At 39.1% G+C, this 24,806-nt stretch overlaps 1 pseudogene; it reads left to right on the top strand.

Moving 5' to 3' along the window:
- Positions 1-15,437: 15,437 nt before the first annotated feature.
- LOC110212498 (nucleolin-like) lies at positions 15,438-17,237 on the top strand (annotated as a pseudogene).
- The last annotated feature ends 7,569 nt before the right edge of the window (positions 17,238-24,806 follow it).

Raw genomic sequence — 24,806 nt, 5'->3', positions numbered from 1 at the left:
CCAGCTTTGTCTAGATCCAGGGAAAATTAAATAGAAATTATGTATTCCATTTTGAATCCACTGTCTGCTTTGTTTTTCATGGCTCACCTGTAGTGTGAGAATCTGAGGTTCTGGTTGGAACAGACAATGAGAAAAAAGACAGAGGTCAAATTTAAGTTTTAAAAGGATGTACCTCTGGGCAGCAGTCCTTGAACTTTATGGCAGAGTGTGAGGCCAGAGGAGCAAGGTCAATTTGGAGAAATGTTTTTTGTGCAGAGAAGATAAGGTTAAACAGTTGTTCTATGTTTTAGGGGGGAAAAAGTGCTTTAATTAAAAGAATCCTTTTGCAAAGTTTATATGTGCAAAAAAGGTAATTGCCATCTATTTTATCCGCTCTGGCTAAACAGGAGCTGGGAACCTGCGGCCTCGAGGCCACATGTGGCCCTTTAGCTCTTTAGACTCGTTAAAGGCTGCACTTGAGGACCTAGAGGACCAAATGTAGACTCAAGGGGCTACAGGTTCCCCACCCTTGGGCTAGAGCATACCCTATCAGACATGCACAGAGCTAAGCTTTCCTGTCGCCTCCTGGTGACCAATGTCAATCAGTCAACAAGAATTTATGAAGTGTTTACTATGTGCCCAATTTCCCTATTACTTTACAGACTGTCACCATCTTCCCAGTCCTCCACTCATAACATAAATATCATCCTCCAGTTTGTCATGATCTCCCACCACTCCCACATCTCTCACATACTTCTCTCCTCTGACACTGCCACCACGCTGGTGCAGACTCCCATTACCTCATTCCTGGGCTATTGCAATAGCCTTCTAGTGGATCTGCTTGCTGTAAGACTCTCCCTACTTCATCCTAATTCTCCATTCAGCTGCCAAAGTGATTTTCCTAAAGTGCCAGTCTGACCAAGCCATGATCTGCCCCTACTCAATAAACTCCAGTGTCCCTGTATCACCTCACGGATTGAATATACACTCACTCTGTTTGGTGTTTAAAGACCTTTACAACATTCCCACCACCACCTTTTTTTTCTTCCTACACCTTACCACTCCCCCTCCCCCACTACATACTCTGATCCAGTCACTGGCTTCCTTGCTGTTCCTTGAACAAGAAACTAATCTCCCTACTTCAGACATTTTCACTGACTGTCCCCAAAGGCTAGAATGCTTTTCCTTCTTCATTTCCACCTTATATCTTCCCTGGCTTCCTTCAAGTCCCAGCTAAAATCCCACCTTCTACAGGAAGCCATTCCCAATGGCTTTTCATTCTAGTGCCTTTCTTCTTGTTGATTATTTCCCGTTTCTCTTGTATGTAGCTTGTTTGTACATAAGTTGTTTGTATACTGTCTCCCCCGTTAGACTGTGAGCTCCTTAAGGGCAGGATTGTCTTTTACTTTTCTTTGTATACCCAACACTTAGCAAAGTGGCTGACACATAGTAGATGCTTAAAATACTTATAAACTGACTGACATCGAAGAGCTGATATGCAAAGAAAGGGAAACAGCTATACTTCTGGATACCAGGTAGCACCATATAACCTGATTCTGGCTCAGCCACCTTCTGGGTCTTAATCCGTGATCCTATATGCCAGGTGATACAAAGATAGAAAATTACATAACCCTTGAGCACAAGGAGTTGACATTTACTGAGTGCTTATGATACACATATGCTATAAGCAATGGGATGACAATAATGGGGCAAAAGAGGATCCAGACTGATTGTTCTAGGAAAATTAAAGGAAGTAGATAATAATTTCAACTGGGGAAATTAGGGAAAGATTTATGAAGGAGGTGGTACCTAGTCTGAACCCTAAAGGAAAAGAAGTATTCTGAAAGTTAGAGATGAGGAAGGAATGTATTTCATGTATGGGGAGTGGCTTGTAAAAATACATGGAGGAAGGAGGTAGATGTTGAATTCAGAAAACAGCTATTGGTTCAGTTTTCCTGGAATGTACAGTTGTGTGAAAATAAGTAATGCAAATAAGACTGGAAAAGTAGGTTGGAACCAGATTAAGCCTAACCTCAGGCAAAGGTCTAATGCTGCCCCTGCCACCTCAAATTATTTTACATGGAGCAAGAATGCCTGGTTTTACAGACAAAAGCCTACTGCTGTTCTCCTGCTATTCTGACTCAATTACTAACCTGAATATCATATGGACCAGGGTCTTGGACACCAGGGCTGACACACAGTTCAGTGTTTATTCCTCTGTATATAATATTTTGTGCATATATCTCATCCTTTAACATCCTAGGATACAATGGCTGAATTGGTACTATCAGTCCAGTTTCTGAGGACCCAGGTGTCCATCTTGAACTTCCTGGTATCATCACTTTCCTAACTCCCTGAAGAGGAAACACTTCACTAATAATCCCTTTCACCACCCCATGACCTTGGGAAGATCAAATATGAAACAAAGATCCTTTTCAAAACAGAGGAAGTTTCCATGAAAGGAATGCTGGGTAGGAAATCTTTTGCTTCTAGGACCTTCCCCAAGAAAATCAAAGCGACTTTATGAGGTCCTGGGCCTTCTGGTAAAATTCAGGTTCCATAAAAATTCTCTTGGGATAGTTTTAGTAGTTCTTACAAAATTGCCCAAGAACCAACTGATGAACCGTCCAGAACAAGCCCAAGTCCAAAGTGGACAGCGGGGTTCCCTTAGATCTACTTCAACATGACTCTAGAATTTAGAAGTATAGAATAAAATGATATAACCTTAAAAAAAATCAGTGCCTGGATTATTAGCAGTTAGGACACATTCAGGAGATTCTAGAAATCCCACAAAATCATATACTATAGAGACAGAGAAATCTAATTTATTTCACTTTGCAGTGTGATTTTGGGTAAGTCATTTCATATCTTAAATTCTGTGTTTCTCTATATAGGCAGTGTACTGTAATAGAGCTGGCCTTGGAGACAAGAAAACTTGGGCTCAGTTCCTGCCTTTGACATACTATAACTGTTTGACCTTAGGCAAGTCAGTAGCCCTTTCAGAGCCCTACTTGAGGAGTAGAATATTTGCCCATCTGCATTGATAGAAGGGGTTTCCTCATAGCATGATAACCTCCCTTACTCCAAAAAAAGTGCTTTCTTATATGTAAGACATGTTAGAACTTGGAAGAGAAAAAGGAGATGCTATTTCCATTTTTAGATAAAGGAACTGAGGCAAAAGACATTTAATAACTTACAAAGCAAATTAGTAGCAAAACCAAAAAAATGAATTATTATAAGCAATCTATTATAATTGAGAACATTTATAGCAATACTCAGAAGGAAAAACGTTGCTTCCTTTTCCTTAAAGTTTCCTGATATAGATAGCCAGTTTCATTTAAAAGGAGAAGTTAATTTACTGATTTCAATTTGAAATTGCAGGAAGAAGTCAGGACCCATGTCTAATTTATACAAATTAATTGGTGTCACCCATACAAGGTGAGATCTTTAAAGACTGTAGTGTCTTCCCCTTCTGATCTCTGGGAATGGGCCATGCAGTATTCTGCATACATAGTGTTTTAAATTGGATACCAGCTAGGGAACATTTGAGGTGGAATCTCTGTAAATAGCTAGTGTGGACATTCTGCTTGCTAAATAGCTGTTGCAGCTGTGAATGAACTAGTTAATTTATAGTTCCATTCCAGTTGCTTAGTTGGATGCCCATGGGGACAGACTTAGTAAGATTTAAGGTCTCAGGAGGTTATGTGTTTGGACTGAAGGAACAGTTTTTTGTGAACAAACTTTGGAGGGTCTTAAGAAATTTATGTTTTGTACCATAAGCAATTGGGAAGCACTGCAGATTTTTCCGCTGGGGCATGACCTATACCTTAGGAAAATTCTTTCAATACAAAGGAAACAGGAATGTAATTTGGAGGATTTTTCAATTCTTTGCATCATATCCCTTACACAGAAATAGGAGGAAATCAGCACCTGACACCACTCAGTACACTAACACCAATTCCCTTCATAAGTACACCATTTGGAATATTTTCTTTTTTCATTTAAATTGTGTTAATGTTTTATATCACCTCTATTTTTCGATATTGCTTCCTCTCACAGAAAGCTATCTTTCATAACAAACAACAGCAAAAACATTACAATAGTCCTGCAAAACTTAACATACTGAGCAGTTCTTACATTACATGCCGTATTCTGCAGCCATAGTCTCCCTCCTCTGCAATGAAGGGAGATGCAGTCACATATCTTTTCTTTGGGATTAAGATTAGTTTTAGCCTCACAGTATTAAGTTCATATAATTTTGTTCTTTCTATTTATACCATAGTAGTTCTTTCTACAATTTTTTTTCTATTTACACCATAGTAGTTCTTGTGCATATTGTCTTACTGGTCCCCACTTCAATTTGTATCAGTCTTACATAAGTCTTCTTACACTTCTCTGCATCCACCATATTCATCATTTCTTATAGTACATGACTCATGTACCAAAATCTGTTTAGTCATTCCCCAATCTATGGACATCTATTTTGTTTCCAGTTCCCATTTACTACAAAAAGTGCTACTACAAATGGATACAAATGTTTCGTATAAAAAGAGCTTTTCTTATTGATCTCCTTTGGGTATATGCCTACCAGAATGATCTTACGATCAAAGAATATAGACATTTTAATCCCATTTTTTTATAGCCCACCCAGATGCTTAGAGTTAACATAGTTCCAAATTGCTTTCCAGAATGAAGAGAGAGCCCTAGTAATGGAGCATCAGTATCCCTACCTTTCCACAGTGCCTACAACATTGATTATTCCCATCTTTGCCAATTTGCTTAGTGTTGGCACTAAACGCTGGAGTTGTTCGGATTGGTATTTACTTTATTATTATGATATGGAACAATCATTCATATGCCTTTCAACCATTTGCAATTCTTAATTTGAAAAGTGTTCTTTTATATTCTTTTACTATTTAACCATTGGGGAATTTTTACATGTTTTATATTTATGTTAGTTCCTGATATATTCTTGGACATGAGACTGTTCTCAGAGATATTTGGTGCAAATATTTTCCCCATATTGATGATTTCCCTTCTTCTATTAGTTCTCAAGTAATTTTTATTTCATGTAATCAAAAGTACTTATTTTAGCTTTTGTGATCACCTTTATCTTTGATCAGGAACCCTCCCCAGCCATGGCTGTGATAACCTATCTATTCTTTATTGTGTGACTTAATATTCAGTTCACATATCTATTTTGAATTTATCATGTAATATGGTATAGCTATTGGTCTGAAGCTCATTTCTGCCAAACACTTCTCAATTTTCTGAGCAATTATTAAATTGAGAGTTCTCAATTAAGATGATTTTTTAAAAGAATAGTAATAAAATGATAGATTCACAATTGAGAAGATCTTGGTTCAAATCCCATTTCTAGTGTGTGAGTGACTGAGAAAATCATTTAACTTTTCAGCATCCCAGTCAACTCTCTAAAGCTCCAAGTTGAAGTTTGAAGTGGTAAAGGGAGTTTCCTAATTGTCCATTGCTCACATCAATAGAATGACAGCCAAGAGCAACTCCCCTACCCCTCCAAAAGAAGGAAAATAAAACAAACACCTGAGCAAATAGACAAATCCTTCAACAAACAATCATCTCCCAAAGCTTTATGTCAATTCCCAGGCATTTATAGTCCTGAATGTTAGAGTGCCTCAATTTGGAACTATGCCCACTACTAGTCTGTATCCCAAAGGGATTAAAAAAAAAAGGGAGGAAGGAAGGATCTACTTGTACACAAATATTTATAGCAGGTCTTTTTGTGGTGGCAAAGAATTAGAAATTATGGCTGAACAAGTTATGGTATATGATTATATATGACTTGTACTGGAAGAAATGACAAACAGACTGATTCCAGAAAAACCTGGAAAGACTTACGTGAACTGATGCAAAGTGAAATGAGCAGAATCAGCACAACATTGTACCTAGTAATTGCAATATTATATGATAAACAACAGTTAATGACTTAGCTACTGCTTCTCTTCAAGAACTGAGGATGAAAAATAACAACAATTCTCAGCAATAGGATGATCCAACACAATTCCAAAGAACTCATGATGAAAAATGCTATCTGCCTCCAAAGAAAGAACTGATGGAGTCTGAATGCAAAAGCATACTTATTTTTCACTTTATGTTTTTCTTGTTTTTTTTTCTTTTGGTTTGTTTCTTCTTTCACATGAAAACTATAGAAATAAAAAAAATTTATGCATACGTATATACATATATATATATATATGTGTATGCATAATGTCTCTTTTGATTTAGGTCCCTGCAGATGGTATTGAGTGGGACCTGCAACTGGTTTTTGCTGTCTACCTATTGGTATAATGGCTCCTGTAGTGTAGTTACCTCTGCAGTTTCCTGAGGCACCCAGTAAGTGTCAGCAGGCATTGCTGCAGTACATGGTTTCTTCTACAGTTCATAGCAGGGGGACCGAGGTATGGCTTTCTCACACAGACATCCTACTTTGTGGAGTTCCTTCTCTGCCGAGTCAAAACTTTCTTTGTCATTAGGTGTAGTTATGTTAGCAAAGGGAAAAATCCTTAAGGTTTCTCCTGTTCTGGCAGAAGATTCAGTTCTCTCTACAAATATATCACAACTATATAATGGGTACTTCCTTTTGCTAAGATATTGCCTTTAACCAAAAGTCACTACTGCCAGCCTTTCCCAGGGACAAGACGTCCTGGTCTTTTCCCTCTTTAACAGTCTCTGTCACAAATTCCTGGATCACCTATGATAATGACAAATGTCAATAGCTTCCTCCACATGCACATCTGGGTGGGGTGTAGATGTCTCCCACTCACTAGGACACTTTTCATTTATTCAAAAATTGTTCTCTGCAGTAACTTGTTTCCCCATGCCCAAAGTTCAATTGATCTGGTCACATGTCAAGTTTTCAATGCAAAGCAGAGGCACCCCACCTCCATACTCATACTCAAAACTCACCCTCATTAACATTGTCACAAAAACATCTCCCCAGACAAATCCTCCCAATGATTTGCTTTCCAAACCACATCTCTCAAAACAAACCGATCATATACCTCCAGAACCCTGAGACTACTTTTCCTCTTGCTGTATCCTAATAACAGTCAGGCAGAATTACTGGCATCTTATTTTCCTAACAACTCTCTCAATGGCAGAAGAAAGAAGAGAAATCTTATACAATGGCCATCTGTGTCTCCTTCCCCACCTCTTTCCCTCAACTCCACATCATTCCAAAGTCCTAACAGTATCTCTTTTCTAAATCAGTCCTGCCCCATCCTCTGTGGGCTGATTGTGCTTTAAATGTCCCAGGGGAAAACCAACATAACTCTTCATGTGATGATAGAGCTACATTTAAATACTTCTTTTACCAAACCTTTCCAAATTTCTTCCTTGGGTTCTTTCCTCTAACCTTCTCTTGAAAAATTGGGTAGTACAGAACCTTTCCTTGGTCTTCCCTTCCTTTTTTTTTTTGATATAAATTTATTTATTTTTAGTTTTCAACATTTACTTCCACAATATTTTGAGTTCCAAATTTTCACCCCATCTTGCCCCTTTCCCCACCCCAAGACGGCATGCATTCTGAATACCCCTTCCCCTAGTCTGCCTCTCTTCTATCTCTCCCCCCTTCTCTTATCCCCTTCCCCTTCTATTTTCCTGTAGGGCAGGATAGACTACTGTATCCCATTTCCTGTATTTCTTATTTCCCAGTTGCATGTGAAAACATTTTTTTTTAAACATGTGTTTTTAAAACTTTGGGTTCCAAATTTTCTCCCTTCCTCCCTCCCCACCCACCCTCACTGAAAAAGCAAGCAACTCAATATAGGTCATACATGTGTAGTTATGCAAAACACTTCCATAGTAGACATGCTGTGAAAAACTAATTCTATTTCCTTTAATCCTATCCTGCCCTCCCATTTATTCTATTCTTTCTTTTGACCCTGTCCCTCCTCAGAAGTATTTTCTTCTGATTACCCCTTTCCCAATCTGCCCTCCTCTCTATCATCCCCTGCTCTCTTGTCCCCTTCTCCCCCTATTTTCCTGTAGGGTAAGACAGATTTCCATACCCAATTGAATGTGTATGTTATTCCCTCCTTAAGCCAAATCCTATGAGAATAAGATTCATCATTCCCTCTCACCTTCCCCTTTCTCTCCACTGTAAGAGCCTTTTCTTTTCTGTTTTTTTTTGTGAGATAATTTACCCCATTCTACCTTTCTTTCTCTTCTCTAGTATAATCCTCTCATCCCTTAATTTTATTCTCCAGATATGACCCCTTAATCTTCAACTCACCCTGTGCCTCTACTACTATCTATCTATCTATCTATCTATCTATCTATCTATCTATCTATCTACATACATATATATTTTCCCCCAACTACCCTAATACTGACAAAGGTCTCATGAGTTATAAATATCATCTTTCCATGCAGGAATGTAAACAGTTCAACCTTAATAAGTCTCTTATGATTTCTCTTTCCTGTTTACCTCTTCATGTTCCACTTGAGTCTTGTATTTGAAAGTCAAATTTTCTATTCAGCTCTGGTCTTTTCATCAAGAATGCTTGAAAGTCCTCTATTTCACTGAATGACCATTTTTTCCCCTGAAGGATTATACTCAGTTTTGCTGGGTAGGTGATTCTTGGTTGTAATCCTATCTCCTTTGCCCTCTGGAATATTATATTCCATGCCCTGGTCCTTTAATGTAGAAGCTGCTAAATCTTGTGTTATCCTGATTGTGTTTCCACAACTTGAATTGTTTCTTTCTGGCAGCTTGTAATATTTTTCTCCTTGACCTGGGAATTCTGGAATTTGGCTACGATATTCCTAGGAGTTTTCCTTTGGGAATCTCTTTCAGGAGGAAATAGGTGGATTCTTTCAATTTCTATTTTGCCCTCTGGTTCTAATATATCAGGGCAATTTTCCTTGATAATTTCTTGAAAGATGATGTCTAGGCTCTTTTTTTGATCATGGCTTTCAGATAGTCCAATAATTTTTAAATTCTTCTCCTGGATCTATTTTCCAGGTCAGTTGTTTTTCCAATGAGATATTTCACATTTTTCTAATTTTTCATTCTTTTGGATTTGTTTTACTGTGTCATGATTTCTCATAAAGTCACTATCTTCCAATTGCTCTATTCTAATTTTTAAGGAAGTATTTTCTTCAGTAAGCTTTTGGACTTCCTTTTCCATTTGGCCAATTTTGCTTTTTAGGGCATTCTTCTCCTCATTGGCTTTTTGGACCTCTTTTGCCATTTGGGTTAGGCTATTTTTTAAGGTGTTATTTTCTTCAGTATTTTTTTGGGTCTCCTTTAGCAAGCTGTTGACTTGTTTTTCATGATTTTCTTGCATCACTCTCATTTCTCTTCCCAGTTTTTCCTCTACTTCTCTTACTTGCTTCTCAAAATCCCTTTTGAGCTCTTCCAAGGCCTGGGACTGATTCATATTTTTCTTGGAGGCTTTGGATGTAGGAGCTTTGATTTTGTTGTCTTCTTCTGGTTGTATATTTTGATCTTCTTTTTCACCAAAGTAAGATAATATAGTCTGACTCTTTTTGTGCTGCTTGCTCATGATCCTGGCCAATTACTTGAGTTTTAAACTCTTTGTTAAAGTAAGAGTCTGCTTCCAATGTGGAGAATGTACTGTCCCAAGCTTCAGGGGTTTATACAGCTGTTTTCAGAGATACTTGTAGGGACCTGTAAATTTTCAGTTCTTGCAAGGTGGATGATAAGGGGCGAGGTGTTTACCCTTTCCTGGCCTGTGCTCTGGTCTATTAGTGACCACAAGCACTCCTTTCTGTCCTGGAACTATGAAGATTTCCTCTCTACTGCCACTACAAGCTCCACCAGGCCAGCAGTCTCGCCCCAGGACTGACGCCCAGACCTGTGACCCAGATCCAAGTATGGGCAAAGCAAGAGATTCCTGCCTCAGCACTGGCAAAGAGATCCCTGCAATCTCCCTCTGATCAGCCACTCAATTCCACCTCAGTCTGTGGGCTGGAAGCTCAGGACGCAGCCACTGCCCCAGTGCCCGCACTCTGTGCTCTGGAGCTGGCTCTGATCTAGCTCCTCTCTCAGCACCACAGAAACAGACTTTCCCACTGACCTTCTAAGTTGTCTTTGGCGTTTGTGGTTGAGAGATCTGGAAATCGCCACAGCTGCCCGAGATTCAGTCCTCTGACGCCTGCTTCTTCACTGCGACCTGTGTGCCCATGCCACACTGAGCTCCTCTGCCCGCCAAGTGCAATATACCTTTCTGATCAACCATCCAGGTTGTCTTGGGCTGGAAATTTGCTTCACTCTGTCTTTTTGTGGGTTCTGTTGCTTTAGAATTTGTTTAGGCACATTTTTATAGGTATTTGGAGGGGTTTGGGGGAGAGCTCTAGCAAGTCACTGCTTTCACTCCACCATCTTGGCTCCTTGGTCTTCCCTTCTTGCCAGAGTCTTTGTCCTAAAAGTTAAAAAAATAAAAGCTTCAGAGGCAGCGTAGAACAGTGGAAAGAGCACTGGACTTGAGGTCAGAAGGCCTGGGCTCAAAATCTGCCTTTGTCACTTACTTCTTTATGACTTCAGGCAAGTTTCTTAGCCTTACTTTTCTTGGATCAGTTGATGGCCTCCAACATCCCTTCCAAGTCTTACATCTAAGATCCTACAAGTCAACAAATTTAAAAGGTCCTACCCACCAGTATCTCTTCCTACCCTTCATATTACAAGGTTTCTGTAAGTTTCTTCTCCCTCTTCCATAAGATACGAATCAACTTTTACCCTCCCTGGGATTGTTGTTGCTCAGTCCTGTCTGACCCTTCATGACCTCATGGACTGTCTTTGTGGTTTTCTTGACAAAGATACTGAAGTGGTTTGCCAGTTCCTTCTTCTGTAGATTAAGGCAAACAGAATTTAAGTGACTTACCCAGGGTCACACAGCTAGTAAGTGTCTGAGACTGAATTTAAATTCAGGTCTTCCTGACTCCAGCTGCCTAGTGCTATACCCACTGAGCCACCCAGCTGCCCTGGATAAGGGGAGGGTAATTGGACTAAGAATCCTGTTGTTTTGATGGAATCTTAGGAGGGGGTTCTCAGGTTCTTCCCTTCACAATCTGGTGTGGAAGAGTTATATTGCACAGATCGGTGGGAGGAAGGGGCATTGTACTGTTCTGGTGCTTATTTAGAACAGCATCTGGCAAATAGTCAGTCCTCAAATAATGCTTGTTGATTGCCCAAGCAGGTTACGTGGTAGCTTCCTGCTTTAATTATTTTGTCACGTAATTGCTGAACTCAGTTATTTCTACCTACTGAAAGAATAAATGCTTTCAGCACCCTCTCAGTTGCTGCTGTTTGTCTTTCATTCTCAGAGAAGACCATGACATCAGAGAGGGGATGCCATGAAATGCAAATGAATTGGATTTAAGTGAGGCAGGGCTGTGCAAAGTCACCAGCCTCACTCACTTTCTTCTCCAGAGCCATCTGGGTCCAGTGGCCAGATATGGATCAGGACAACTGGAGATGGCCCACGATGAAGTGGGGGGACCTTGGTCTTTTCAAGCTAAGGTCTTTAACAGGTCTCAGATTGACTGAGGCAAAGCCCATTCAGTGATTAAGGCTTAATAAAAAAATGAGTCAAAGATTCACCTGGGACAAAGCTCTGGTCATCCAACTGTAGCTAGAGCCTTGCTGCCCACTTAAATGCAAGCCTCTCCTTTCTATCTATGAAAGCTGAGGCTGCTCTTTTGCTGCATACTGAAGTATGTGCTAAATACCAGATGGTATTAGCCAAAAAAGAACTTGTTTCCCTTTAAAAGTAGGCTGCATGTGAAGTAGTAGTTAGCAGCAGCTGGTAGCAGGGCAGTGGGCAGGGTTACTTATCTGAAGAGGTTTTACTGTGCTGAAAGGTTGGCCTTGAGCTTCTGGAGTTGTTTCCCTCTGCTCTGCCCTATCTCTCCCAACTGACCAAGGGTAGAAAGTTGAGACACTTGCACGAAATGACTGCTAAAATTCCCACCATAGTCATGAGTCACTGCTTCTCCTCTTACCTCTAATCTCAAATACATTGCCAAGGCCTTTCCAAAGCTCTATACTCCTACCACACCTCTTTCTGGTCTTCTTCATGCCATATTCTACCTGCACTTTGGCTTCTTCCTTCTCTTCTTCTCCTTCCTCTTCCTCCCACTGGAACCCTGATTCTAGTCCCTGAGACCATAGTCGCATTGGTGAGTTTTCATCTTGTTTTGCTCACTATGGTGCCTTACAACCATCTCCAAACCAATGCGATTATCTTCCCCCATTAGAATGTAAGCACCTTTAGGGCAGGGACCATCTTGATCATATATGCATGTGTTTCCCCAGAACTTGTCACAGGGCAAGGTGCATACTAAAAGCTTGATAAATGTTCATTTATTCATTCATCCACCCAAGCTCAATCCAACCACCAATTTGTGAATCCCTACTATCACTTTCCCATCTACCAGAAACATCAATAGACTGACTTTAAGTTTAAAGCTTCTATCCCAGCCCTTAAATCTACTTTGGGCATTTGCTTCCATTTTCAGTTGCCCCACATCAGAGACAGGAAATCTTCCACAAGGGGGCACACCTGTGCCTTTCTTTTCCTCATTCAGATCTATGGTTTCGCAATCTCTTCAACAGCTGGGTGAAATTAGTCAATTCAAGATTGCTCTTCCTTCTCCATTCAGTACTAGAAAGGTAAGGGAGAAACTAAATAAATTCAGTTCCACAAACATTTATAAAACACCCACTATATTTCATCTCATACCTAGCAAAATGGCAAAGATGACCAAAAAAATGAAACAGTCCATGTTAGATGGGTTATAGAATGATGGATGTACTAAAAAAATTGCATCCTGTTGAATCAACAGTGAATAGATCCAACCAATCTAGAAAGCAACGTGGAGTTATGTTAAGGAAGTGGCTAAATTGCCCAGATAGGCCATGTACCCAAGAAAGTCAAAGATAGAAAGAAATGTCCCATATACACCAAAATATGTATAGCAGCACATTTTGAAATAGCAATGAACTAGAAACCAAGTAGATGTCTATCAATTGAGGAATATCTATATTTCCTAATATAATGGAATATTTCTGTGCTATAAGAAATGATAAATGTGTAAAACAGAGAAACTAGAAAAGACATATATGAACCAATGTAAAATGAAATAAATATAACCAAGAACATAATGCACAATGACAATGGAAATAGAAAGAACAAAATTGCAACAAAACACAACTGAATGCTATACAGTATAAATAAATAAATAAATAAATGACCTTGTTGAAGAGAGAAGATGCACTTTCCTCCCTGCTTTTCAGAGGTGGGACACTATGGGTGTAGAACATTGCATATAGTATCAACCAGTTGATATGCCAATTTGTTGAATATTTCCCTCTTTCTTTTTAAATTTGTTTACAAGGAATGACTTCTAGGTAGCAGATGGAGGATTGACCTATTTGGAAATAAAGGTGATACAAAAAGTCTATATTTTTAATAACTGTTGTTTAATCACGTCTAATTCTTTGTGACCGTATTTGGGGTTTTCTTGGCAAATATACTAGGTTTGCCATTTCCTTCTCTAGCTTATTTTATAGATGAGGAAACTGAGGCAAACACAACTAAGTGACTTGCTCAGGGTCACATAGATAGTAAGTATCTGAGGCCAGATTTGAACTAAGGAAGGCAAATCTTCCTGATTCTAAGCCGGACACCTTATTCACTGCGCCACCTAGCTGTCCCTTTAAAACAATGGTATGCATTAAAATGTACCACCAGGAAAATTTTAAAAAAAATTATTGCATGAAATAAAACAATGATAATAAAAATTAAATAACCATGCATTCTGTAGGGGACTCATACTGGATGGAGGCCAGGATAATGAAAGTAGGCAGATCCATATTTTCTTTTTTACTGGTGGTAAATCCAGTACGCTAATAGAGATGCTTTCTATTTTTCTTTGTTTGATTTCTATGTATTTGTTAATGCGATGGTCCCAGTTCATGATTTGGATGACATAAATATAAATCTTTTAAGTCATTAAAAGAAAAAATGCCTACTATGTGCCAGATATTGTGCCAGATACTGGGAAACATGGGCAGACTGTGTGTGCTGAGGAATGACAAAATAAACAGAACCAAAAGAATAATGCACTAAGTGACTATATCAATAGTCTTATGCTTTGGGAATATCTTTTTGGCAACTATATGGAAAACGGAATGAAGAAAGCATCCACTGAAAGCAGAGGGACCAAGTAAGAAAGTCCTGCAAGAGTCTAGGCAAGAGGTGATGAGGATTTGAACTAAGGTTGCAGCTGTGTAAGTGGAGAGGAGACAAAGGTGAGAGGTATTTTGAGTATAAAATCAACAAAATATGTTCTTCACTCTGCTGTCAAAGTAATTTCCTAATTCACAAATCCAGTCATGGGTTCTAATAAAAATATCCTTGTAGAGAAGAAGCATGACAGTCATAATCTGTCATGTACCACGGACTTTGGAGGACCTGATTTCAAAGGGTTCAGGGGAAGGTTAGATAGGATTCCACAGACTAAATTTCTACTTGGGAAATCAGTCCAGGAAAGATGGGAAACTCAGAAAAATAAAATTCTGAAGATACCATGAAAAACATTTATGTTGAGGAGGAAAAATAGAAGTTGTCTGAAGACACCATTGTGGATACATAGGAAAATAACCAATCAAATCTGATTTTTAAAAGATGTGTAAAGAAGATCGAAGCAAGGGCAGGCCACAGATGAAGAAAACAAGAACGTGGCATGGTCCTATAAAAAAGTTCCAATAGAGATTAAACTCAGAATGATCTAAGGCTACCAAGGAAAGTCAAAGACAACCAAAATGGTTTGTTGTTTGTTTTGTTTTGTTTTTAGTTATAGTAATGGGAAGACAAAATATTGATGCTAATGAGATAGATGATAGATAGAGAGAGAGAGAGAGAGAGAGAGATGATAGAGAGATAGTGATAGAGCATTTAGATGCTTACTATGTGCCAAGCACTACAGACACCAAAGCAAACAGGATATTCTTGCCCTCAAGGAACTTATGGGTTTTTGAGTTTTTTTGGCTGGGCAATGGGGTTAAGTGACTTGCCCAGGGTCACACAGCTAATAAGCGTTATATGTCTGAGGTCAGATTTGAACTCAGGTCTTCCTGAATCCAGGGCTGGTACTCTATCCACTGCACCACCTAACTGTCCCAAGGAGCTTATGTTTTAAGGAGGAAAGACAATACGTAGAAGTATATTGGAAAGTAGGGGAAGGATACCCTGTGGAAAGATGATGAGGAGACTACAGGAAATAACAGTGACCCAGAGGCCTGGTTTCAGCCAAAATTAAGCAAAAATTTCACCCAAGAGCAAAGGGCTGCTCTTGGATAGACTCCTGTACATACTCTTCATTACTGCCCCCAATGTTGTCTGGACCTCTGCCAAGAGATCTTTACCCTCTGCCCCTAGTCACATGTCCCCACCATGGTGAAAATCGGGAAGGCTACTAAAAATCAAAATGGGCCAAAGAAAGTAGCTCCTCCCCCAAAGTAGATAAAAGAGAGAGGATGAAAACATGTCAGAATATGCCAAAAAAATAATTTTTGCCATCACACTTGCCAAGAAAGCAGTCATAATTCCTTCTGAGAAGGCAGCCATGGTCCTTGCCAAGAAAGCAGTTAGCCCAGGAAAAGCTGTCATCACACCAGACAAAAAGGGAGGCACTCCAGATAAAGCTGCAATGCACCCTGCCCCTCAGCCAAAGAGGCAAACAATGGGAAGAATGCCAAGAAAGAGGACAGTGGCTCTGACGAAGAGGACAGTGAAGATGAGAAAGATAAAGAATTTGAGCCACTCAAAGCCACAAAAATGGGAGCATCTCCAGCTAAACAAGACTGAGCATGAGGAGGAAAAGGCTAAGGAGGAAGATGAGAGTGATAAGAATGAAGAAGATGAGGATAACTCTGAAGAAGAAGCTATGGATACCACACCTGCCGAAGGAAAGTCTGCTTCTGTGAAAACCAAGGAATCAAAAAAAGGAAGATGAAGCTGAAGAGAATGAAGATGTTGATGAGGAAGATGAGGAGGAGGAAGAAGTGCCCATTAAAGAAGCATTACAGAAGAGGAAAAAAGAAATGGGCAAACAAAAAGCTTCCAAAGCCAAGAAACAGAAATTGGAAGCTAAAGTGTCTACAATCTCTTTGCTGGTAACCTGAACTTCAACAAAACTATTTCTGGGCTAAAAACTGGAATCATGAACTTTTTTGCAAAAAGGATCTTAGAGTTGTGGATGTCTTCATTGGCACCACTAGGAGGTTTGACTATATGGAATCAGCTGAAGACATGTAAAAAGTTCTAAAACTCAGTAGCTCCAAATTTGTTGATTCTGAAATGAAACGAGAAAAGTCAAAAAAGAAAACATAAAAGATAGAGAATCTGCCTTATAAAATAACTCAGGAAGAGCTCAAGGAAGTCTTTGAAGATGCAATTGAGGTTAGACTTGTGTGCACTAAGAGTGCAACACCCAAAGGAATTACTTACATTGAGTTTAAGACAGAAATAGATGTGGACAAGGACTTGGAAGAGAAACAGATAGCAGAAATTCATGGTTGGGCACTCATTTTGGACTACATAAGGGAGAAAATTCAAGAATAGGAGAATAATTCCCAGGGCAGGAAAAACAGCAAGCCAGTGGACTCAGAGACATTGGTGGTGAATAACCTCACCCACAGTGCCCCTGGAGAAGGTCTGCAGAAAGTGCTTGAGAAGGCGATCAGCTTGCCCCAGAACAACCAAGATTGACACAAAGGATGTGTGTATTGAATTTGCCCTTGTAAAAGATGCAAAAGAGATTTTGAATTCTTGTAACAATACAGAAATCAAAGGCAGAGCAATCAGGCTGGAGCTAAAGGGTCAGAAGATAACACATGCAGCGCGAAGGAGCCACTTCTACAAAACTTTGTTCATCAAAGGTCTGTCTGAAGAAACAATGGAAGAAATATTGAAAGATTCATTTCATGGCTTTCTTGGTTCCAGGATAGTCATAGACAGGGAAACAGGGTCATCTAAAGGTTTTGGTTTTGTGAATTTCAACTCAAAAGTTGCTAAAGCTGCAAAAGAGTCCATAGAAGACTGGGACATTGATGGAAATAAAGTAACTTTGGACTGGGCTGTGCCCAGTGACTTTGAAGGCTGCAATGGTAGTCATGGCAGCAATGGTCATAGAGGCTTCAGTGGCCAAGAGGCAGTAAACGAGGCTGAAGGGGTTTTGGTGGCAAAGGCTGAGGAAACTTTGGAAGCCAGAGTAGTTTCCAAGGCTGAGGAGGAGGAGACAACAGGCCACAAGAAAAGAAAATGAAGTTTGAATAGCTTCTCCCCATTCTCTTTTCCCCACTCAATAAACTCCAGTGGCTCTCTGTCACCTCCCAAATCAAATATAACATCCTTTGATCGATGTACAAAGCCCTTCATAACCTGCCTTCCTCCTCACCTTTCTTGTCTTCTTAAGCCTTAGGCCCCTCAAGTACTCTGCAATCCAGTGATGTCGACCTCCTTACTGTCCCTTACACAAGACACTTCATCCATCTTCTCACTCTTGGCATTTTCACTGACTGTTCCCCATGCCTAGAATACCCTTCTTTCTCATCTCTGCCTCCTAACTTCCCTGGCTTACTTTAAGGCTCAGCTAAAACCCCATCTTCTACAAGAATGCTTTTCCAATCCCCTTTAATTCTAGTGCCTTCCCTGTTGATTATTTCCAATTTATCCTTTTTATCCATTTTATCCTATTTATGGGACAGCTAGATGGCACAGTGGCTAGAGTTCTGGGCCTGGAGTCAGAAAGATTCATCTTCCTGAGTTCAAATCTGGCCTCAGACTAGCTTTGTGACCCTGGGCAAATCACTTAACCATGTTTGCCTCAGTTTCCTCATCTGTAAAAATAAGCTAAAGAAGGAAATGGCAAACCACTCCAGTAGCTTTGACAAGAAAACCCCAAATGGGGTCATGAAGACACATACACGACTGAAAACAACTAAATAACAACATCCTTTTTATCCAATTTATCCTATTCCAATATACCTTCTTGTACATATTTGTTTGCATGCTTTCTCTCCTGTTAGATTGTGAGCTTTTTAAGAGAAGGGCTTGTATTTTTCCTTTCTTTGTATCCCTAGCACTTAGCACAGCACCTAGCACATAGTCAGTATACAATAAATGCTCATTTACTGACTGACATGTGAAAATGGGTTGAAGGATCTGGGTATGTCTGTAGAAAAGAAGACTTGGAGCATATAATAGCTGTCTCTAAGTATTTGCATGGATGTCATGTGGAGTAGAGATCAGGCATGTTCTCTTTGGTTCTAGAAAGAAAGAACCAGATGTGATCAAAACTCCAGCAAATTTAGACTTGATGTCATGAAAAACTTGCAAACAATTAGAGATACCTATGAGTGGAATATGTCCCTCTTTCATTTGACATCTTCAAGCTTAGATTGGATGACCACATCAGGCATATTATACTAGATTCCTTTGGGGGTATTTATTGGACTAGATGACCCCTAGGGTCCCTTTCAACTCTAAAAATCTGTGATTCTATGACTTCCACCCAAGGAGCTATGGACCCCTGAAAGTTGGACATCCTTCTCTTCTCCAAGGCAATTTGAACAATTTTTTCTCTGTGCTTTCCCAGATCATCCTCGTTGGTAGTCACCCATTTTGTTTTTATCTTCCTGAGGGTAACAAAATACTGTAATACCCAGCATTTGTATAGCACTTACGTTATTTAACTCTGACAACTCTGTAAGGTAGGGGCTATTATCTTCCCTATTTTATAAATAAGTTAACTAAGGTTGAAAGAGGTTAAAGGCTTTGCCCAGGGTTAGACTGCTAATGAGTTACTAAAGCACCTAGCACATAGTCAGTATACAATAAATGCTCATTTACTGACTGACATGTGAAAATGGGTTGAAGGATCTGGGTATGTCTGTAGAAAAGAAGACTTGGAGCATATAATAGCTGTCTCTAAGTATTTGCATGGATGTCATGTGGAGTAGAGATCAGGCATGTTCTCTTTGGTTCTAGAAAGAAACTTGAGTCTTTCTGACTCCAAGTTCAACATGATACAAGACTACTAGTTGGGTAGTCAGTAATTTAGCAAAAAGAGCACTGGATTTAGAAGATCTGAGTTCAAATCTCGACCCTACTATCTATTTCCTGTGTGATCTTGGGGAAGTCACTTGTAGCTCTCTGATCTCCTCACCTGTAAAATAAAGGAATCAAACTCCAAACTACTTTTTAGCTCTAACCCTGACATGAAAACGGAGAATGCTTTTTATGTAATAGGGTACAGTTTGTCAAGATGTGCAGTTATTACCAACTGTCAAAAGATACCTGGGTTTTCGAGTCTCTTACTGCCAGAGCATTTGAGGGGTCAGCCCTCTTGGCAGTTCTGGTGGAGAAGGCAGATATTCCTTGCAGAATATGAGCTGTCTTGCGAACATTGTAGGGGATATTCCTGAGGCAGAGGAATCAGTTAAAAGGACAGTAGTTCACTGGTACCAAACAATTCAATTTTCAATTCGATAAATGTGATTACTATTATACATAAAACATTGTGTTAGATACTGGAGGAGATATACAATTTAAATAGAAATAGTGAGAGGAATGATCATTCCTGCACCCTAATGACCTTAGCATATAAAGTTTGTTTTCTTTTGTTATAGAAATGGTGGAGCCTAAGGGTGGTGTCCATATGGCTACATAGATCCATTGCCTGAACACGAATTATGAAGCAATTAAACAGTTCACCTTATGGTCAATTCAATTTGCTCATTAAAACATCTGAAATAAGCAAACTGAGCATCTAATTCTCCTGGCTTTTAAATTATTTTGATGACTACATTTTCAACTACGATTAAAGCTATTATGATGGGGAAAACAGCATAGGAATTAATTCCAGTCACAGTGCTGCAATCTACACATAATTCATAATTTTAGAAATTGGCCCAAGGCTCAAAGGCATTAAATGTCTGACCATGAGACCATGAATCTAGAGCTAGCAGGGACGTCAGAGGCCGTATAGTTCTAGTCCAACATCCTCATTTTACAGAAGGAGAAATTGAGGCCCAATCAGGTTAAGTGACTTTCCCACAGTCACTCAGGTAATAAGTAGCAGAAACAGGTTTCAAATCCAGGTATTTATGAATATGTGTACAGCACTCTATGCAATATGTCATTGCCAAGAATAATGCCATATTTTGGTCATTTGAGTATAACTCTGTAAAGCAATGTATGATTCAGGAATAGCCAAGTTTGTTTTTGGGCAATCATCAGCTCTCCCAAGAAACAGGGTTCAAGATTTCTTGTTAAAATTGCCTGTGGAGTAATTTTATTAGTTATGGTAATTTATGTTTTTAATCTTGTTTGTTAATACACCCAGAGGCAAGGCAATTGGTGCAGAGCTACAAAAGCAGGAATAAATGCCATGTGAATAAATCCAAATGCTTTAGGCCACTGCATTCTAGGCTTTCTCAGACTAAGTAGGTCAAAGAGTTTCTTTGAAATAACAAATTGTTTGTCTCTTTGTGATCACTCACCTAAGTTTTAATAGCTACCTATATTTTATAGAGCATAATAATTCTCACTGGAGAAAAGGTTAGCCCTTACATTAAAGAGAGATTTTTTATTTCCACACTGACCACTTTCTTTTAAGAACTCCTTAATCTAACTTCTGAATCTATGGTCTTTAAAGAGGCAATTGAAAATTTTCCTAGACTTAAATAAAAATTCTTTTACTGATTAGGATGTCCCTCATATATGTTAGTGCTTAGAACTTAGAGGGTTACTTTAATTTCTCAATAGCATATTAATTCAATAATTAATATTCTTCGTAGTGTTTGCCTTTCCCTTGGCTATCATAAGGATAGCTTTGGTCTAACTCCTTTAATTGCAGATTGGCCCTGGACACCAATTTTCATTTTAGAATGGTGTCTCCTGGAATTCCGCACTTTAGAACTCCCAAATTCAGAACTTCCAAATTCCAGGCCCCAGCATGACAGGTTTTTGAAGCTTCCAATTCATGTGAAATTATATGAGTCACTTTTTGTAACCTCCTCTGATGAATGATCGTTTTAAGAATTTTGCAAGAAAGCATTTTCTAAATAGTCCCTAGTGTCATTACATGCCCAAATTAAAAATTTTTTAACTATTCTGAACCAAAAGTCAAGTAATAAAAATTCAGTTCAACAAGCATTTATTAAGCATTTTATATATGTTAGACACTGTGGGCACAAAATATCTATCAATTAATAATCAATAAACATTTATTTAACATCTGTTAGGTACCAAGCACTGTGCTATACATTGGGAATACAAAAAAATAAAAAAAGAAGGCAAAAGACAGTCCCTGCCATCAAGGAGCTTACAATCTAATGAAGAAGAGAAACCCAGAGGTTTGATTCAATAGTTTTAACTATGAATGAATGTTTTGATTATATCCTAATTTCTAATAAAGCCTGGGGTGATATTTAGCATTCTAAAGTACTTCACTATGAAATGCATTGCTTTGTGCTGAGTAGTTCAACCATGGCTTCCAATAATACCTATTGGGTAAAATCAGTTAGTGAGAATTTCCCCCATTTATCTCATCAGAACCAGTCCCGCATTTTTCCCCTTATCATCAAATTCTAAATCAAGTAGGCCCAGAGCATTGAAGACTCCATCTTTTTTGTCATTTTATCTCATGGTTATTTCTCTTAACAGGCTACCAAGAACTGGAAACATATACAGCTACACCCTTCGTGAGGTGGCTGGTTAGATTCAGGGGTGGGGAACCTGTAGGCTTGAGGCCACATGTTGCCTCCTAGGTCCTTGGGTGAGGCCTTTTGACTGAGTCCAAACAAATCCTTTTATTAAGGGAATTTGCTCTGTGAAGTTGTTTTCAGTCAAAGTGCCACACTTGAGGACCTAGAGAACCATATGTGGCCTCGAGGCTGCAGGTTCCCCGACCCTGTAATGATTTCATTGAAGCTAATGGGAGAAAGATTGGCATAGTAGAGAAATTATTGTATTTGGACTCAGAGGTTCTGACTTCAAATTCTGTCCTTGCAACTTACTACCTGTGTGACCCAAGCAAGCGACCTAACCTCTCTGTGTCGCAGTTTCTATGTCTGTTAAAATGAGGGAGCTGGACAGCATTGTGCAGTGGGAACAGTGATGGCTATAAAGTCAGAGGTTGTTGTTGTTACTCAGTCATGTTCAACGTGAAGAGTTGCCATAGCACGAGGCCTTTCTATCCTCCACTGTCTCTTGAAGTCTGTCCAAGTTCATGTTCATTGTTTCCATGACACTACCTATCCATCTCATCCTTTGCCATCCCATTTTTAAAATAATTTTTGGCAGTTGGGGTTAAGTGACTTGCCCAGGGTCACACAGCTAGTAAGTGTCAAGTGTTTGGTCTGAGGCTGGATTTGAACTCAGATCCTTCTGACTCCAGGGCCGGTGCTCTACCCACTGCCACACCTAGCTGTCCCCATCTCCTTTTCCTTTTGCCTTCAATCTTTCCCAGTATCAGGGTCTTTTCCAGTGAGTCCTGTTTTCTCATTATGTGGCCACAGATAGAGCCAGAGAACCTGGGTTTAGATCCAAGCTTTGCTATTTACTACCTGTTGGACCTTGGATGAGTCGCTTAACCTCTCTGTGGCTCCAGTTCCTCATCTCTACATTGAGGGTTTGCGCTTAATGGCTTCTAAGATCCTTTCTAGCTTTAAGACTACGATCCTACAACTATTAATTCAAAGTAGCCTGAAATCTAGGATTTGAGGTTGTAGGCTTAATCCTGTATATTCCAATTAGTTTTATGGACTATACTTCTAATACAGTCACCTTTGTTTCAAAGGTGCTGCTACTCATAACAGGAAGTAGACAGTACATTGCAAATTTATAATAAGTGCAAGGAAAATAAAACACAAAAATTCATGACACACAGGTGGAGATACTGTACTGGAAACACTTGATTAATTGATTTTGGTTCATTCCAGGGGAGACAGAGGTTGAAGTGATTGTGATTATACAGATAAAAGGCGAAAATAAAATTTTTAAAGTGAAAGTTAGAAATAGTACATGGCATGCTGATGATAGGTCAAGAATAATATCTTGGACAATGGGTCCAAAAGAAAAAAAAAGCCCATTTTCTATTATCAAAACAAAACTGTATATGCAAAAAAAAAAGTTATCACATTTCTATTTCAGTTTCCTAAATACTCAGAGAATGATATAGTCCAGGGGTTCTTAACCTTTTTGTGTCACAGACTACTTTGACAGCCTGGTAAAGCTTCTTGACCTGTTTCCCCAGAATGATATTCTTAAATGAATAAAATAAAATATATGGTATTACACCAGAAAACAATTTTACTTAAATTCAGTTAGAAAAATATTAAAAATAAGAAGTTCACAGGCCCTGGACAAAGAATTCCTATTCTAGCAGACTTAGAGCATGATTCTAAATAATACTAAAACTTATTCTCTGCTTCATGGGCTAAAGAACAACCTTGCACAATTGTATGAGCATGAACACATATCGGCCTTTTAGTTGGGCATTCGTTGGTTAACCATGGGAAGGATCCATGGAGCTTTGTACTACAGGATACTGCTCAGAAAGTTGTCACAAAATGGGTTTCACTTTCCTTTTTTTTCCCCAAGCAAAGGATATAGGGGATAGTTTATTTGGGAAAGTTTCCTATAACTTATAATTCTAGAAGGAATCTTGATGTGAACACAACCAGAAGGGGAAAACAAACAGATAAAACCTAAATATCAAGAAAAGAGCAACAGAAAGTCTAATATAAAAGGGGAAATCAAATCAGTGAGAATCTAAGGAGTCTTGTCAGGGAATTCTATTAGTAGAAGTGATTCTGCTAAGGAGATAGAACCCTAATCTTTAGTCCAATACCTAGGTTACAATTCATCGCAACTTTACCTACTCAATTTGTACAGATGGAATAATTTTGATTGCTGGGTGTGTCTATAGGTACTGAACAGTTCTGAGAAACTTTTGTCCTTGCTTGCCCTACTCCTGGCAATTGACTACTGGCCCATCTCATAGATAAAAGACATGTCAATTCATACTGAACAAAAGGCCTTGAATGAATGTTACCTATTCAATAGATCTACAGTATATTTTAGTGTTTGGCAACCGGGCTGAGAGAGCTGGGAGTTAGATCAGAAATTCAGGTCATCAATCAATCAATCAATAAACATTTATTTTTTTATTAATTGATTTATTTTAGTTTCCAACAATCACTTCCACAATCAAATTTTCTCCCCCTTCCTCCCCTCCTCCCTCCCCAAGACGGCATGCAATCTGATATAAGCTCTACATATACATGCCTATTGAACATATTTTCACATTAGTTATGTTGTAAAGAGAAATCAGAACCAATAGGAGGAACCACAAGAAAGAAGAAACAAAACAAAACTGAGGGAAAAGAAGAGCAAATAGCATGCTTGAATCTGCATTCAAACTCCATAGTTCTTTCTCTGGATGTGGATAGCATTTTCCATCATGAGACTTTTGGAGATGTCTTAGATCCTTGCATTGCTGAGAAAGGCTAAGTCTATCAAAGTTAGTCATTGCACAACGTGGCTGCTATTGTGTACAACATTCTCCTGCTTCTGCTCACTTCACTCAGCATCAGGCCATAGAAGTCTTTCCAGGTTTTTCTGAAGTCTGCTTGCTCATCATTTCTTATAGCACAATAGTATTCCATTACATTCATATACCACAACTTGTTCAGCCATTCCCCAATGAATGGGCATCCCCTCAATTTCCAATTCTTTGCCACCACAGAAATAGCT

Source organism: Phascolarctos cinereus, unplaced genomic scaffold, assembly GCF_003287225.1.
Source record: "Phascolarctos cinereus isolate Bilbo 61053 unplaced genomic scaffold, phaCin_HiC Scaffold_4;HRSCAF=312, whole genome shotgun sequence".
Lineage (NCBI taxonomy): Eukaryota > Metazoa > Chordata > Mammalia > Diprotodontia > Phascolarctidae > Phascolarctos > Phascolarctos cinereus.
This window is presented reverse-complemented; position numbering and strand designations above follow the sequence as displayed.